At 41.0% G+C, this 19,556-nt stretch overlaps 1 protein-coding gene across 5 annotated transcripts in view; it reads right to left on the reverse strand.

Moving 5' to 3' along the window:
- Positions 1 to 398, reverse strand: part of ZNF518B (zinc finger protein 518B) — a 154,696-nt gene extending 154,298 nt beyond the window's left edge. For all 5 annotated transcript variants that reach the window (XR_012158718.1, XR_012158720.1, XR_012158716.1 and 2 more), the window contains exon 1: positions 309 to 398. The gene's annotated coding sequence lies outside the window, so the exon portion shown is untranslated. The remainder of the gene's footprint in view (positions 1 to 308) is intronic.
- Positions 399 to 19,556: the final 19,158 nt, after the last annotated feature.

Raw genomic sequence — 19,556 nt, forward strand, 5'->3', positions numbered from 1 at the left:
GCTGGGGACTCCTCCCACGACGGAAAGGGAGGACGCACCCTCCCCCTATGGCGGGATAGGGAGGGTGCCCCCTTGGGGCCTACTCGAGGGGCTGCCTCCGCCCGGGAGGGAGAGAGGGGGGCTAGGACAGCCCCCACCTCGGGTCACAAAGGGGGGAGCTGCGGACCCCGAATACCCACAGCTCACCCAGCAGCTCAGACGCCCCCCGCCTCCCTGCCGCGGAGCTGCCAGCAGCGACCCCCATCCGCCCGCCTACGCCTCCCGGGGGGGTTCGGGGGAGCAAGAGCGCCCCGTTGCCAGGTACTTACCCTCGGTGGGTGAGCCTGCGCCCCCCACGCGCGCTCAGAGCGCGCCGACGCGGCTCCACGCCCTGCGCCGAGCGCAGCAGCCAGCGAGCGTACAGCGGAACTGACCTCAGCGCCCCCCCAGCCGCCGCGCCGCCCGATTGGCCAGCGCCGCCGCCCCGCCCGTGGGAGAGTAGAGCTCTACAGAGCCGCCGGGAGCGGGGCGGGCCGCGGCGGCGGCAGAGGCAGAGGGTCTTGTTGGAACGCGCCGAGAGGCGGGCGCGCGGGCTGCCAGTGCCACGTGGGGCTGCCCAGGGCCAGGGCTGACGGAGCTTCTGAGCCTCCTGCCCTACGGGCTGCGCAAGGGTCAGCTCCACGGGCCCGCTGGGCCTGGCAGAGCTCTGCTCGGGCGCGCGGGGCGCTCTGCGCGCCCGGCGAGGCCCAGCCCCGCCGCTGGGGCTGGGTAACAGTGTGTTCGAAAGAGTCTACAGTGTTCCCTTCGCATGGGCCTGTAACATGGTGGCTTTCGAGGTTGCGGCGCCTACTTGATACATGGAGGGGCATAATAGGGATGAAAACAATCTGTTGCAAAAGGCGATTCACTGTAGCTTCCCTGGGGAGTAAAATAATTATTTAAACAAAGGAACACTGTGGCAGAATAGTGGGTTCAAGTAAAGTCAGTCAGGGAAATAGTGTGAATTCAGAACATGTAGCAAGTGTAAAATCAGCGAGATGTTACATTTCTCTTACAAACTCACAAACGGACGTTTAGTTTTGTATTGCCCCCGTTTTAGTCTTTCTTTTTCCTGTGATTCTTGTACAGATGCATTTGTTTATAAATATACATTTGCAAAGCACTGGGCACTTCACTGTCATTTTAAATAATCAGGTACATTACTGTTCTTTACATCTAAAACAACATTTAAAAATAATTTCTCATGAGGGGAAGAAGTAGTAAGCATGACACACTATATAGAGATGTTCTGCAGTATTAAAGCACAATGGTGTGCAACATGAATACATGCAAAAATGTACAACTGAATCAGCAGTTAAGTGAATTAAAGCGAATTTTGAAATGCATTATAGTATCTCTATAAATATCACAAAAATACTTCCAAAAGGAACAGTATACATGGAAATATGAGAATAAAGTTTATGCAGATATTTTACCCTGCATATTCATATGTTTGTATGTAGTCTTACATTTTCATTTGTTAAAATGTTAACCACAATTTTGGCTCAGATGATGAGCATTCCCAGAAATAAGGTTTCTGCCAAAATCAAAGATGGTCACATCAGAAAAAGCTGTCAGTAATAGCATGAGGAAAGGTTATTTTATTTTTATTCCAAGGTGATCGTATTACAGTAGTATGTTATTGCAATTGCTCTTTTAAATATCTCATCACTGCCATTGACTCATGCATAACACTTATCAACGTGTATTTCAATGGGACTACGCAGTAGGGTGATGAGCAGGATTTGCCCTTTAATTAGAGTTCAGTAACAGGATGATGTATGCTTTAACTTTTTATTTGTAGTGGAAACTGTCAAAACAGCTCTTCTTACATGTTATTCTCAGGCATTTTCCAACCAAATCTAAATTTCATTTAAAGGGACACTGGAAATTGGCACAAAAATGTGGGTTTTACAAAACTGCAACACATTTTCTCCCGCAAAACATTACATCTCTGGTAAGGTGTGAAATTGGGTATCTCACTACTCTATTTCAAGACGAAGCCAATTTTTACTTGGGCTACATGGTCCTTTTCGAGAATTTTCACCTTATAATAGAGTCTGTCACTACATAAGATCACATCAGTGGTGCAAGGGGATTTTAACTCTTACCAGTATGGTACTGACCCCGCTCTCCCTCACAAAAAATGTTCTGTGACTAGAACCCTGTGCAGATACATAAGAACATAAGAATGGCCAGAACAAAGGTTCATCTAGCCCATTATCCTGTCTTCCCAACAGTGGTCAAAGAACAGGGAATCATCAAGTGACCCATCCCCTGTTGCCCATTCCCAGCTTCTAGCAAACACAGACTAGGAACACCATCCTTGCCCGTCCTGGCTAGTAGCCATCAATGGACCTATCCTCCATGAATTTATCTAGTTCTTTTTTGAATTTTACAAATTTATACCTGGCAGATGTGGATATTCATGGGTAGAAATGTGTATCTGCGGAACTGCAGCGGTGACAGGAGCAGAACGTGGGGCCACTGCTCCCCGGAGCCAATGCCCCGCGCCAGCAACTCCTCTGGCACGGCTGTACTGCCGCCAGCTCTTTCACACAGCTACATCTCCTGTCTGGGATCTGCACAGCCCCACCAGAAGCCAGGGCTGGGGGCATGGAGCTTCTGGTGCAGGGCACTTGCTCCTGAGAGCGGCGGCCTCGCATTCTGCTCCTTTTGCTGCTGCGGTTCCTGGGAGAGCCCTGCGGTTCTGCGGGTACCGATTTCTATCCCCAGATATCTGCATCCACAGGTATAAATTTGTATCCATGCAGGGCTCTACAATTCATTCTTGAAAATGTGTCTTTCCAGTACGGCGTATTGTCTTAATGGTCCAGCATACCTGGCCATACTGACTTACCTGCACCATTGGCTCACATACACCTGATCAAGGTTATATTCAATTTAGCAAATATCTATTTTGGTTGAATAGGTCCTATGACTGGGACTTATACGGAGTTGTATTTTGTGAGGGGCAAAGTGTCCTTCAGTTCCCATTGACTTCCTTGGGAACCAAGGGCTTAGCTAACCCTCAGTAAGATCCAGATATACACATTGCCTCTGCTGGGCTCCCTTAGATTTGGCTCAGATGCTTGCTGCGCTTTTTGGCTCTTCAAGTGAGAGAGGGAGGAGAGAAGAGAATGTTGCTACCCTTGTACCTGCTACCTACTGGCAGTACTAAAATGAGGGGCTACCCTCCCTGATCTTTCTTACATACTTTTGTTACCCCAAAAACAGAATTTAGATACCCCTTAGAATATCTTACCTATTGCCCCCTTCCAGACTTACCAAGGCTTCCCTCAAAACAGCCCACCTGTTCACCAATCTGTTCTCCTAAGGCATGGGTCTCCAGGGTGGTTAAGGAATATCTTGGGCTTGCCAGGGATTCCCTGTTTCAGAAACTCCTCAGAACAGCTCAGACCTGTTATCCCCAGAGGACACATATACAGCCCTCCTTTTATGATTGACGCAAGCAGTGTTCCAAAACAAGGCCCCCTTTAACACAAATCCTTAGCACAATAACAATCTAAAACACTAATCCCTTACAAGAGTTAAAGAGCACCCCAAACCATACTGTCTTATAATTTGAAATGATGCTAAGTGGCTGTGCCCTACTTCCAATGGCCAGTTCTTCACAGGTCGCTGACAGCAGTTCTTAAATGTTCTTTAGGTCTTACATGTATAAATTCCTTTCACAACACAACATATATCTTTATTAACACATGCACACACACGTACACTAACACTATTCGGTACTGTAGCTATAACTATAACTTTGTCTGACAGACTTACTTCGTTGACTATGCTGCACTGACTGTGCACTCTCTCTCTCTCTCTCTCTCTCTCTCTCTCCTCAGCTTCTCTCTCTGGATCTCCTCTCTCAGACGTCTCTTTCTCTCCACACCGTCTCTATTGTCTGTCTCTCAACTGCCAGCTGACTTTCATACCCTTCGGTCAGAACTTTAGATGCGTGACGTCATCCTACTTGTTTACCTGCTCCTTCTAACAGTCAGTTCTATTTTTAGACTTGTGATCATTATTTCACCCACTGACTTCTTGTTTACCACCTTTTCCCCCACCAATTTGGTTTTCCTGTCACTTCTATAGTTCCATCTAATGAATGACTCCTGCTGATTCAAAATGGAAGCCAGGGATACAAAATGGAGTCTGGGGACTTTAATATGGAGTTTCTCTGGTATCATTTTGATGTGAAAAAGTTAAAAATGTTGATAAATAATCATCACAAGAATTGCCATTGATGATGTCATAGGGTACAGATGCTGCTGTGTTTTTTGTTTGGTTTTGTTGTTGTTTTTGTTTGTTTGTTTTCAGTGTGAGCCTCACAGACTGGCTCAGGATTGCAGGGCTTGTGCTGTAGGGCTAACGGTGTAGATGCTTGGATTTGGGTTGGAGCCTGGGCTTTGAGACATGGCGGAGAGGTATCTCAGAGCCCGGGCTCCAGCTGGAGCAAGAATGTCTACACTGCTATTTTTAGCTCCATAGCGTTAGCCCCCCAAGCCTGAATCAGTTAACCTGGGCTCTGGCATTTGCTGCCATGGTTTGTTTTTGTTTTTTTCAGTGTAGATGTGTCCACAGAGGCAGATCAGTGGGGGCAGGGGGCAATTCACAACTCACAGAGGTATTGTTTCAATTTCTCTGCAAATATCACTACACTGATTACACTTGGTTGACAGTTTCAAGATTTTCTTCACAACCAGAAGGGTTAGACGTTTCTTTTAATCAAAATCTGAGAGTCTGGCACACAAGCTAGCAGTAGTTCACATAATTAAAGCCCTCTTAGTCATACGAATGATGAAAATATGAAATTAATCTAGATAAATCTGAGATGATGCAAAATGAAAAAATCATGTTTCATACAACAGAAAGGGAATCATTTATCTGATATTAAAACAGTGATTAAATGTGTATCTTTACCCTGGAGTCTATTCTTGCCTGAATATGCATATCTAACTCACAGTGGAATTAATGAGACAACTGTCTATATCAAAGGCAGTATAGTCCACTAAGTATTTAAATAAAATCAAACTAAACTCAAGAATGTTGGAATCAAAATGGCCACTGTAATGGATAATTTGGAGTAGAGCTGGGTGGGTTTTTCTGCAAAATTTATTCACTGAAAAATGCAGTTTCAGTCAACCCAAAACTATTCACAAGTTCATGCTAAGTTTGCCAAATAGTTTTGATGTAACTGAAATGTTTCAGTAATGTCAAAACAAAACAGTCCATTTTGGCATTGCTGAAACATTTTGATGTTTTGGGATGGGGTCACAAAATGGCTGGAAGAAGAGCCCTTCTTATATCTTTTAGTGCCCAATGGTTAGGGCACTCAGCTGTGATGTAAGAGACAGGGGTTCAGTCTCACCCTTTTATCTGCTGCGGAGAAAGGGTTTGAACTTGTTTCCCACACTACAGAAGAGTCACTGAGCTTTTGGACATTCTGGTGTGGGGCTGTTTCAGTCTTTCCTGTGGAAGGTGTTCCACCCCATATATAAATAATTAAATAGTCATTGCAGCAGGGACTTGGACAGGAGGTCAAATTAGGTGACCTGATGATCCCTTCTGGTCTTAAACTCTATGACATCCTGAATGCAGCCCCCGACTTCCAGGCTATAGAATCCATCTCACTTTTTTCTCTGCTCCAATGGCTATTCAGTTATTCAACCAACTCTAGTTTGGAGGTCATTTTGTGTCTTTCTTGCTACCTTCCAGCTGCATCCAATCCAGCTCTTTTCCACCTTCCTGTAAGAATGTGGTGCCTAGTTATCCCTATTTCTCTAATTCTTCTGTGTGACTTCAACCTTCAGATGAAGGAATCACACTCAGCTGCCTCCCAGTTCCTGTTTCTCATTTCCTTCTTTGATCTCCAGCTCTGGACCTCTTTGGACCATCAGAGAGAAAAATATTATTTGCAGTAATTTCCATGATATATCATTCTCTCTACCTATCTCCTTCATCATTGCCTATGCTCCTTCCATGACTTCCATCTATCAGTGTGATGCTGTCAACCTCTTTGTTCCTTCCCTGGTTCCCCTTCACTCTTTTTGATTCTACCATCAGCACTGCCCTTTCCACACTTTGCCATTTTGTTCCTTTCAAATTTTAGAGATGGCATTTTCCTCACCTTTGTTGTCTCCACTCCTGCTCTCCTCTCTCACCCTTTCCTGAGCTCCTCTGGAAGAAGTCTGATGACATTGCTACCTTCCTCCAATTTAAGTTTGTCCTCTTCCTTCAGCTGTGCTGTAGTCATGGTTGAGCAATCTTATTTCCCTTCTCTTGTGTCTCTAATCCTTGACAAGTCTTCACTACCACTGTCTCTCTGCTTAAATACTCCTCCTTTCTCTATTCAGGATCTGACCAGTTTATTTAAAAACAAAACTGATGAGATCCAGAGGAGCTTTCATTCTCTTCTGATGTTGTTTCTTTTTAACCTGGTGTCCTACTCTGAGGATACTAAATGCCTAAATTATGGGATTATAACCTGTTTTTGTTAGTTTTTATGAGTATTTAACTGCAAACATAATTTATCAACCATTTAATCTGCATTGTTAGAAATTTTTGTCATCCATCAGTTTATTTGATTCTATGTATATTTTACAGAAAATTAGACACCTTATATATAATATAATAATAAATTATAAGCAGTTCCATAAACATTTTGGATAAGAGTTAAACAAATAAATATACAAAAACCACATTAACATTGCCAGGAGGTCACTGAGTGACCCCTTAGTCTGATGTTTAGATAATCAGTTCATTTTGGTAAACTTGGTTCATTTATAAACTTTGGTCACTCCATACCATTAATGAGTTTGATTTCATTTTGTGTAATGTGTAACAAACAGGCAATAATATGGGAGTATTCCCAATTCAGTGCAGCTTAAGCATACTGTTTTCAGAAGTAAAACCACTTTGCTTAGGCTAGTGGTCATTTGTGAGTACTTTGACCATCGAGATTACTAATTAATGCAAATATAACTTTCTTTACTGTTACCCACTCCAGTCCCATTTGCCTGTTTACAGGCTGTCTCAGAGGTCCAGAGAGTCCCGGGCCACTTCCAGTTTTTGAGGCCCCTAGCCATAATAAAAATAAAAAATGACGACACATGAAAACAAAATAACGCACCAAAAAAAGAGTGAGACATAATTTGAATACTTTTTTGTTTAACAAATGCTTGTCTAGCATTTTTCTGTGCAAATGCACTAATTATTGAGGAAAAATCTAGCTTTCATGCCATGTCACAGTTGATATTAAGCACGGCAAGCAAAGGTTCGTTCACCTGAAGCCACTGATGCAGGCAAACTGACAAAAATACACAATGCAATTGTGATATTAGGAAACACTCCAGAGAGTCCAAGTTTGAGTATTTCTTGAAGCAATTCCCTTGGCTTACAATCCAATTTAAAGTTTGTGGAATATATTCATTTGAGGAAGATGACCTCATCACTGAGATCTTTTGAGGTTTGTTTGTTGTACTTTGCTGAAATTGTTCAGCTGCAGAAAATAGATTTTCATTACTCAGTCTGTTGAACTGCCAAAGAAACCTAAAAAGGGTACAAATTAGTTGCAGTGACTCAAATCGACATGTAAGACCTGAATGAATACAGTCAATGATGACAAGGAAGACATTGCCCCTATAATGCTGCTCGGCATTGGATTCAATAGGTAAGTTGTGATTGGTGGAGAACTCAGATTAAATGCCAATAGTCTGTGCTGCTAATTTGGACTCAGTCAGGATCACATCCCCTTGTTCATGAATCTGTTAAATGTCATTGATAAGATTTTCAGTGTTATCCCTCTCAACATCAAGTGTAGCATTGCATGCTTCAATTACTAGATTAATTTGTGGATCATTGTAAGTAGCTTCATCCACAAAGATGACATCGGAATGTATTCAAATTTGGACATGTGCTTCTGAATAGACTGAAGTTCAGTTCGAGCCTGTGCAGTGAGATTGAGAGATTCAAGCTCATTTAAAGCCTTTCTCACTGAATTCAAATGCTGTGCAACTGGTTGAACACCATGAATCCATGCAGACCATCTAGTTTTGGATATCTCATGCAGTGAAACAGGAAGATATTGCTTCAGAATTTCCCACCTTTGTGGACAGCTACTGAAGAGATTGTACATTTGCTGAACAGTTCCAAAGTAAGTAATTGCTCCTTGCATGATTCAGCACTGTCAACACCTACAAGGTTTGATTTCCACAGCTGGAGAAAATACAGTTTGAATTATGCTCAGGCAGAACTGCTTGTACACCTTTGTATTTCCCAGCCATATTAGATCCATTGTCATAGGCTTGACCAATGCAGACTTGAAAATCTGACTTAAAACCTTCTAGAATTCCTAGTACCTGAGTAGCAATTTCTTTTCCAGTTTTTCTCATGAAATTATCAAACAAAAATTTTCTTCAATTGAAAATTTTGAGCTGTCTATAATCTTAACATATCAAATAACCATAGCAGTCTGTTCCTTGTGAGAACAATCTGGAATGGCATCAACAATGATTGAAAAATATTTGGCATTTCAAATCTCATCAAGAATTGTTGTTTGTGCGAATGACCTAACTAGGTCAATGTACTTGTTTTGTATGAGTGTGGAGAGATAATGGACTTGCATGCGCTTTTGCTCTCTTGCAAGTCTCAAACACGTTTAACATGCTCTGATAAAAGTGGGTCATATTTGCTGAGGTACTCAACCGTGCCTAGAAAGTTTCCATTTGCATGATCACCAGTACGTTGACTGGAACCAAAGAAAGCCAATCCTTGCTCAGAAAGAAAAAGGATGGCATTCAGGATGCGCTCAAGAAGTTTTTCCAGTTATTAGTTTCTGTAGAGAGTTCAGTCAAGAGTAAATTCTCAACTGAACTTTCAGCTGATGCTGCCCTACTGGCTGATTTCCATGCAACATAGTTTTCTTTGTGTGACATTGAACTCTCATGTGATGGTATTTGGTCTTTCAACTTCCTCCAACCTCCGTTGATGCTCCATCCTGATTGATCAGAGAGAACTGATGCATTTGCAGCACTTTTGTTCAAAATGAAGCAGGGTGCACAGTACATAGGTTGTTTTTCCATACTCCAGCATAACCAGTCTCTTGTGCAGGTCTCACCATTTGGAAGAGTTTTTGTCAGCAGATGAGTAGGGAAAGCATGATTATCAGCATCTCATGGAATATTACTTGGAATTTCAAAACAACTAATTTGAAGAAAAGATTGCATTTGGGTAGCATTGCTCTTGTCAATAACTCCAATGTCAGTCACAGTCAAACCTGTAGTACACATTAATTGCTCTTGCTGCATAAGATCTACATCTTCCTGTTGCTGTTGAAGGAATACTAATTAAGAACACAAAATGAAACAGTCAGGTTATTATCCGTATCACTGGATCAAAACTCAAGTACACAAGATATAATATAACAGGCTGAACTGAAGACAAAGGGATGACATATATATATATGTAACCCTTCTGCCAGGCCAAGTTGATAGCAGCAAGGGCCGGGTTCGTTACACAGGGGTTCCCTCTCATCAAAGCAAATGCAAAACTAGCTCGAGCCCCCACCCAGTGACCTGGGAAAATCTTACACACCCCCTGGGCGCCTCAAAGAGGTAATACTTCCCCTCTCGCAAGCACAGAGTCTCGATGTAGCAGAGAATCTTTAATAACATGAGGTAAACGACATCAGCATTAAATTGGGGAAACACCACAACTAGTGTTCATTAACCAAACCATGAGCAAAGACCCACCCCAGCAAATTGGGCCACATCCTTTCCCTCAGGTTCTTGAGTGCCAGAACCCAAACATCTCTTGAGTCCAGCAATCCACAAATCACCCAAAGTCCAAAAAGTCCAGCCCCAGAGTTCAAAAGTTCATCTGCAGAGTGTTACTCCCCAGTCTGGCTAGAAATGTGCCTTTGTGTGAGGGAAAAGAGGTAAGAGGCACCTTACGTGACCTGAAGTTGACTGCCCCACAGGGCTCCACTCCGCCATCTCATGAATGGCTCCGCTCTGCACAGCTCGCTGTCTCACGAACGCTCCGCCCCCGCCGTCTCACGAACAGCTCCGCTCTGCACAGCTCAGCTCGCCGTCTCACGAACGGCTCCGCTCTGCACAGCTCAGCTCGCCGTCTCACGAACGCTCCGCCGTCTCACGAACAGCTCTGCTCTGCACAGCTCACCTCGCCGTCTCACGAACACTCCACCAGCCTATCCACAAACTGCACTCTAGATCTTCCGGCTCCCCACTACTTGACACAGTGCTCAGTGATTTCAGCTCATAGTAGTGGGAGCCTTAATGCTGGTGCACCATAAGGCCAAAGTGAATTCAACACAGTACCTGTAGCAAGACTCTTAATAGACCCAAAATTAGCTCTGACATTCCACAGTGGAGAGAGACAGAGGTGCAGTTGGTGTTTCAGGCCCTCACAAAGGGGCCAACACCACCAGGTACTAATACCTGTCTCAAGCCTCTCTCAATTCACAGAGTTTTGGAACCCATGTCCCTTACCTAGCGAGTGCTACTTAGTTGATGGTGAGTCCCTCCATCATAACAAAAGGCCAAGTACAGTTCCAAGCACAGTTCCCATAATCAGGGTAATAACAATTTATTCTTCCTGCCCCAATAACAGAGACACTGGGGATCCCACAACAGCCAAAGTGACCATTTGGGCAGCTATGGCCTCATTCTAGGCAGGGTGGGTGTGCCTATGCAAATGAGATCAGCCCCTGAAGTTCTTTTCCACAACTTGCCACACCTCACCACCAGATGTCAGGGTGGAGCTCATCCTGACTCTGCTTACATATATATATATATATATATATATATATATATATATATATATATATATATATATATATAGTAAACATATATATAGTAAACATATATATATATAGTAAACACAGACACAGACAGAGGGATAATGTCCAAAAATTTCAAACGTGTGTCCTCATGAAACTCACTGTACAACATTGTCCTCACAAATTTTCACCTTGAATCTGGGCCTATAGACTACAAAAGCCTATGATGATGGCGAAGCTACCAAGGTAGGACTCAACCAACCAATCAGTCATCTCTTTTAGCTACCATATGAAGATAATAATGAGGAATTCTCACACATAAATGATTCCTTAGTCAACTAGACGTAAAACTATACAGACGCTAAAATGTAACAATTCTCTACCTTTCAACACGCACTTAATCCAGCACCACCTACTAGTAGTGGTTTGTTTATATAATCAACTGATCTGAGAGGACACGTTCATCATGGTCTAATCTTGTGCCATCAGAACCGATTTTTATTAATTTTTATTTTTATTAATATTCATGAACATTTTAACTCTTTAATATGACAAATCTATATCAGTTAACAAAAAGATTATGTCTTTTAGCAAATCACATCTCTTATTTGCTTAAATTTGCAGCTCTAAGCTGAGAGAGTTTGTCACATTTTCGTCCAATAAGGATGCGCATAAAAACAAGTTGCAAAACTTATCAAATGCCAGAAAATTAACAAGTGTCTAAATTTGAGGCCCCCTTTGAGCTTGAGGCCCAGGCCAAATGCCTTCCTGGCCCCTCCTCTAATTGGCCCTGCCTGTTTATATACCTGCTTCATCTTGTCATAATCCTAGACTGTAAGCTCTCTAGAGTAGAGGCTGTGTTTGTTCTACCTAATACAGTGGAAGCTGATTCCTGACTGGGGTCTCTACGTACTATTGTAATATGAATACTAAACAATAAGAAGGAAAAACAGTAAAAGCTCCTCAATACATAGATCTGAGATTGAGGCATTTCTATTAGAAGATAGAGAGAGAGAGGCTTAAATCATTCTGTGCAAATTATTTCATCTGATAGGAGTAAAAGAACAGCTTGATATGGCCCTTTTGCTATCAGTGTTGAAGACTGTTCAGTTATGACAGATATTTTCCCTTTTTTAATTTAACAAATATGTGAAACTCCTGATGATGAAACAAATAGTTTATTATTGTGTATTTTATAGAACAATTTAGCATCTATATCCCTAACATCTGTTATGGTGTTTAAAAAATGAAATTTGAGTTGATTTGTTTTGGGTTGAATGATGGTGGATTTATCTTCCTGTTTTTTAGACATCTTCCAGTGGCTGTCCTGTTGTTCCTAAAACTAAATATGGCAAAAACTTGACTGCTTATCTTTTCTTTTAAACCCTTCCCCTTTCCCTCTCATTATCTTATTCATTTATTTTATAGATAGCATCTTAGTTGTGCTTGGAACACTACCAAAAAAATAAGCAGTCATCCTGTCCCACCCTCACCACTGGAGGAAATGGGAGTTTTGCCATTTACTTCAGTGGAGCCAGGATTTCACCCATGGTCTCTGTCTAAAACAGCTAATATAATTCACATGCTTTATACTGCAGCCTGTGATTTTTAAGTCCAAAGACAGGGGGAGTAGGAGTAGGAAAGATATATAAATTTTTATTTGACGCTTTTGTGTTTATGCACACTAGCAAAGAGTAGAAGAGTGCAACGCAGCTAGAAGGGCTCAAACATGCAAAAGTAGGGTGTGGCACTTGTGATGGGTCCCCTGCCCTTGCTGTGCCACCTGGAACTGAGGTTCCACTGAGCCTGCCTGACCCACCAGCCTGGGTTCCTTTTCACACTGTGGTGCTTTGATAAATTGCCAATCTTGCTCTTTCACCAGCATACACACAGGGATACACCCAGCTGCAGCTTCACACACAGATGCTGAGATCAGTTCTGCACGGGAAAGTTCAGCTAAGGCACCTCCCAGTTGCTAAGGCACGCACCCCACTCTGGAGCGTAAACCCAAAATTATGCCGTCCCGTGGTGTATATGGGACTGTACAGCATAAGCTCATAAAATTTGTCCCCTCCCTCAATGGGGAGAGAGCGATATACACAGCTTTCTGCCCCAAGTTAGGATTTCCACACACACTGGTTTAGACAAAACAAAACAAAAAACTACAAAAGATAGATTTTAAGGGATTAAAAGTGATAGCAAACAGACAAAAGCAGATTACCTAGCAAATAAACAAAACCACAAACACACTAGTAAGTAGGATATAAATTAGGAAATTCTCACCCTGAGTGATAAACAGGCTGGGAGATTCTTAAGGCACAAGTTGCCTTGGCTTTCCCAAGTTTTTATACACAGGCTAAAAATTTCTCTAGCCTGGGACCATCACTTCCCACAGTTCATTCCTTGCCCCTCAGGTGTTTCCAGGTGTGTTTTGTAGGGAGACTGAGGTTCCATCATGATGTCATTGTCCCCTTTTAATATCTTCTTCCCACTTGCTGGGAAGCTCTTTTACTGTGACCTGGGTCAAACAGTTCCTATTGTGTAGTGCTATCTCTGAGAAATTTCTGTTGTACACAGTTCCTGGGGTAATCTTTGTGCTTGTGTACATTTCCTCAATAAGCCATTAACATTGTTTGGCCTTTTTACTGTTGTACCTGAAAGGCTGGTTGTGGGTGTTTTCAACCTCACAACGTGTTTCAGTAACACATACATAGCCAAATTTCATAACTTCGCATATGACGATAGCACATACTATCCAATGACATATTAATGTCTGGTAGATCAAGACTTTTAGAATGATACCTCACAAGGCATACTTTGTACAAAACATATCCTAATTACATGACAGTGAATATTGAGGTGCCAGGGTGTCATAGCACTTACTAGGCATTCTTACTAATTGTTCTATAAGCTTTTGTTAAAACAAGCAGTCTTGTATCTTCCAATCAGAGCAAGAGGGAGCTTATAAACATAAGAGTTAAATTTTTAGGCCATGTGTACACTATCACTTACGTCGGCAAAACTTATGTCACTCAGGGATGTGAAAAAATACACCCCTAAGTGACACAAGTTTTGCCAGCATAAGTGGTAGTGTGCACTGGGTTATGTCAGTGGGAGTGCTTCTCCTGCTGACAGAACTACCGCTGCTCACTGGGGCATTTAATTATGCTGATGGGAGAGCTCTCTCCTGTTGGCATAGAGTGGCTACTCAAGAAAACTTACAGTAGCGCAGCTGCACTGGGTACAGCTGTGCCACCATAAGGTCTTTACTGTAGACATAGCCCTATTGGACTCAGTGGCTGATGGATGCAGGTCGAAGAGATGTGTCTGCTGTCAAGGTTTGTCCCAATACCTGTACTATATTGGATACAGGTGGGTGTTAAATCAGCCTTTACTTATTAGGGAACCCCTTAGAGTAGACTTTGGTCCATATGGTCCACTGTGGTCTATTTTATGGATCTAGAGGGGAAGCTGAGAAGAAAGTATTTGTCACCCCTCAGGTTCAGAGTTTACAGAATTTACGTTTAGCTTTTAGCTAGATGCTTTAAATTTGAGTACAGTATAGAAGCAGAGCTCAGTGAGGTGAGAGTTTGTAGATTATTTGATTCATCTGGAATCACTGGGGAAGAATAGCGCCCCACAGAGATCTAAGGAATAGATATTTTTATATGTTGAGCTCAGTACATTTACCACTGTGGATATGGGCTACAGCTATCCTATCTCACCATAGACCAATCAGCTATTAACCCAAGAACTGGGATGCTGCGAGCTGGAAGGAAGCCTAGACATTTTTTTTTTCTGACAAGACTGGAAGTGGTTGGAAGAGAAAGAAGTGGCGCTCCAGTTCTTCTCAAGATCTGAAGAAATGTAAGTGGCACACTCTACATTTTAAGGCCAACCTCTAGAGACTGAGAAATAATCTCTGAAAGTTAAAGGGATAGAATGTGTGTGCTAAATTACAGAAGTATAAATGTTATGTTGAAATGTTACATTGAAACGTATGTAACAGCAGCGAAGTGGTAGAGGTCTACATAAGGAACTATTTAATAGCTTTTGTTTAAAGTTATTCAAAGGTATTTAAATAAAGTTTACAATTTTTATTTTTCATATTAGATGTTTGTAAACTAAGCAGTTATGAGATGTTCTCTCTTTGAAGCCATTACTAATACCTGCATTTAGGGTTTTGAATACCATAGCTTGGGGTGGAACTCTGTGTAATGCTTTCTGAGAAAACAGAATTATTGGCCTGTGCTTCACCAAAGAGCTAAGCTGAGGTCAGGAAAGGAGAGTGTGATATGGGTTGTATATAACTTACCCCCCTCACCCTGTTACTGAAAGGGCACCTAAATAAACATGAAGTGCTGCTACTACTACTACTCTACTATTAATCAAAGGGATTGATGCTGCACATGTCAGTAACTTTATTCATCTGAGGAACTCCAATAGGACCATTCATTTCAATAAATGTTGACAAGATCCAGGCCTTTATGATGGTAAGAAATGACAAAGCAATCTGCTGGATATGATTTGTGAAGGTATATATGGAATGATGCATGGCTTTGGTTCCCTTCCGCATTCCACATTGAATGTAAAGGTGTGTAAGGAATGAGGCAAAGCTTGATGGAGCTTTTGCTCATTCCATCTATCCACTGTGTGCGTTCAGTGCCTTCAAGAGGCAGGGTTCCACAGCAATGGAGTATTGGTGTGGAATCTTTAACAAATGTTTTCTCCCAACTGTTTATCAAACATATTAATTAAATAACAAAAAGACTAACACTTCAGAGCTTTAAGAGACTGTATAAAAATAATTTTCCCCTTGATCACTTTTATCTTCCTTGGTATTTGGGATGTCATAATACATAGATTTCCCTAATGTGAATTTCTATTGTTTTGAGAAAATAATACAAAACCTTCCCTTCAAGCCTTCTGTATTCATACTAAAGAAAAAAGGGTCACAAATCTGATTTGTTTTCTTATATTTGCATGTTGCCTTTAACAATGTATTTAATGATCTTTATCAAAAAAGAAGACTTTGATTCAGGTTCTTATATGGAGAAGGCTCCATGATTACTTGAATTTTTTAAGGTTAAAAGATGTCTTTCAAGAAGTCTTTCATACCTTTATTAATTATAGTGATGGCAAAAAAGTGCACAAAATATTTTTTCCTACTTTGCAGGTCACCTTTAACTAAAATGAAATTTAACCCTAGCCTTCCCCCTACTTGATACTTTGCCCACTGCTATGTGGTCATTTAATAATTTCTTGTTCCCCTGACAGTGTGCTTATACAAGCCAAATGACTCAATATTTCAAGTGAGTCTTTGAGACACACAGTATCCATTGCTATACTAAACTTCCAATATATTACTTCTGTAGTGCTCCCTTGGAGCCTGCAAACCATACATGGGAAAGGATGAAAATAGGGTTAAGATATATTATGAATAGTTAGTCGTCTTCTTAGTATATGTGCAATGTGCCTCAGGAGGCATTTGACCAGGATTCATCACTGAATGAGGTCCACTGATTGGATCATTAGCTTCCCCGGTCCAGGCTGGGTACTGATGGGGGCATGACATGAACACTGATCCATGCCCCCCAGTAGTCAAAGTATAAGGCATTGGTTTCTGTATAAAACTCTGTGTCATATTCCTCTCTCTTGACATGTGAGCCTATGGGACACATCTGTACCTTGTGCATTTGTGCAAATACAGTTCCAGCCCAAGGCAGTCCCATGAAACTTATTCTAGGAGTGTTAGATATTTTCAGAAGTTATTAAGCAAAGAAACAGAAACAAGCAAAGAAAGCAAATCAGAGCTGTTCATTTGTAACTTATCTATAATTCAGCAGTAGAAGAACACTTTCTTTTCTGGCAATGTTATTTGATACAGTGCCAGCACCCACACACAGTTATATAACTAAGTCAGTGAAAACCATGCACTTTGCAGTTGCGACTGTTACTGTACACTGCAGTTATTTTTTATTTAACTGATCAATATAATTTTTCTTTAGTCAATCTTTTCACTGCAGCGTTCTTTTAAAAATTAGCCAGGTCATGCATAAGTTTGAAACTATGTCTCTAAACAGAGCTAGCTGGGCACTGGGATAGCATGCTGTGGTTCTCTCTCAATATCTCCTGCTGAAGCAATTCTAGTGTGTATACATAACTAAATAAGCATTGGACTTAAAGACATGAACTTGGAGCTCTCCCTTCCCTACTGAGTGCATTAATCACTAGGCTATTGCATCATGGTCAGGCTCACTCTCTGGCCTAATGACTATTCAAGTATTTTTGTACAAAGTGGAACAGCTTCAACAAGAGAAAGTGACAAAAAGAAAAAAGGACCCAGATTAGGCTGACCTAGCCCAGGGGTTAGGGTAGTCTCTAGCAATGTACGTGATCTAAGTTCAAATCCCTGTGTCAATGACTATTTATGTATACAGGGTGAAACAGCTTCAGGCGAAAAGATTGAGATCTCTTCCTCCCTTCCCTCAACATGCACACCAGAATATCCCATACTGTGGTGGCTACAACGCTCTCCTGCAATGTGAGACCCCCATTAAAATCCCTGCTCGACGTCAGACAGAACTGAGTCTGGGTCTCCTGCATCTCATCTGAGTTCCCTAACCAGTAGGTTAAAAGTATAAGGCAGGCTCCTCCTTCTCATTTTGTAAATTGTGCCTAAGTCCTGGTTGTATTTTTAATTTTATTTATTTATTTTGCCAAAACTATTTGGTAAATTTATATCAAATTCACAAATAGTTTTGGGTCAACCAAAATTGCATTTTTCAGGGAATAAACTATATGTCTGATTTATTTTTTTTACCCAGCTCTACTTTTATGCAAGGAAAGTCAGTATAAGAGAGCTTTGTTAATAAAATCACCATTTTCCAGCATATGTTCTGCACAGCTCTGAAGTGATTTTTTTAAAAGTACATAAAAATTAAATGCACAACCTTAACTCAGACCTGAAGTACTCAGCTCTTGAAGCATGTAACTCTGACTTTGAGAAATGTCAGTTTAAAATAAATACAGATATGTAAATGGTGTTTTGAAGAGGCCACAAATATGTTTGGGGTTTTTATAAGCAAAAGTAGAAGTTTGTTTCTTGAGAATGTGTGAAATGATGCAAAAAAAGTGTAGTAAACTCTATGGCTGTTTAAAGCATATGAAGATACTTCAGAAGCTGAGAAATCATACATTGTCAGAATGTATATACTTCGAAAAATTATATGGTGATAATTAAAGTAGTTTATGTTGATTTTGAAAAACTGGGAGCATGGACTGAGTGACATAGGTTTGTACTGGAAGAGAAAAAGTTGTGATTGTGTGTGTGTTGTGCAATAGCAAAGTTGGCAGTATGTGGATAGGTGAGTTTCTTAACATTACCTTAAATAATGACTTCCTAGACTTTTAGGCCCCAGTCTTGCAAACACGCATTTGCTTAACTTTGTGCATATGAGTAACCCATTGACTTCAAAGTTAATCATGTGTTCAAGTGGTTGTAGAATCAGAGCCTTACACCCAGATCCACAAGAGTATTTAGGCTCCAATCTTCGGTGACTTCAATGGAAGTTTCAGAGTAGCAGCCATGTTAGTCTGTATTCGCAAAAAGAAAAGGAGGACTTGTGGCACCTTAGAGACTAACAAATTTATTTGACCATAAGCTTTCATGAGCTACAGCTCACTTCATCGGATGCATTCAGTGGAAATGAGGATCCTAGGCCTTACTGATTATGTTGAATGGAAATATGCTTGAGCCACCTTAATTTTAAATTAACAGCTTCTTTTGTGGCTAGATAAAAACTGCTTGCCTCTTAGAATGTCTAAAATGTATTTTAGAGTGAGTGATTTAGTTTTTCTAGGCATTATTAGTCTTATAATTATCACTGGAAAATGCATACAATTATAGAAAAGATTTTTGGTTTTAACTGAAATACCAATTAATTGGCTTCTAGCTGATAATGGATTCAGTTAATCTTTTGAATTATGCCTATTGATCTTATTTGGCTTTTTGAAGACAATCTGATGTCTCAGTAGGCACATTTAGAGATTTTTTAGTTGCAATAAATTATTTTTAAAAATAATGAGGCTAGCAACAAGGAAATCTCTAGTCAAATCATGTGATTCCAAGATGAGAACACATTTCCTGTCAGTTGCAAGTTGGTATTTCTTTCAAGGAAAAAACAGTCTTCCATCTTCAGCCTATAATTATCCATCTGATAGCATCAATAATCAGAATTCAAGAACAATCAAAGAAATTAGAGTAGAGAAAGTCCTAGACCCTGATCTTGCAAATACTTATGTATGTGCTTAACTTTATACACTGAGTACTCTCACTGAAATCAATGGGACTGCTCAGAGTGCATAAAATTAAGCATATGCATCACTTTTTGCAGGATCAGGGGCCATCTGGGTCAAATGAACAATCCTTCTACTACAAGTGCAGGATTGTTCCCTATATTTCCCATTCCCTAATGACATTAGCAATGAGGCTTCCACTCTGTCATATGAAACTATTCCACTGTTGAATAGTGTTCACCATGAGAATTCCCCTTCCCTTTCATTAGTGTTCCCAATTAGAATTGGTTCATTTCACTTTTCCTTCTACTGCTTAATTTCATGGACCAGCCTAAATAATTACTTTCCCTCCCTTCAGCTATTTGTAAACTTTATTGGCTTCTTAGTACTGTCCCCATTTTAATAAGGAAACAACCCTCCAATTCTC

Source organism: Lepidochelys kempii, chromosome 4 (assembly GCF_965140265.1).
Source record: "Lepidochelys kempii isolate rLepKem1 chromosome 4, rLepKem1.hap2, whole genome shotgun sequence".
Classification (NCBI taxonomy): Eukaryota; Metazoa; Chordata; order Testudines; family Cheloniidae; genus Lepidochelys; species Lepidochelys kempii.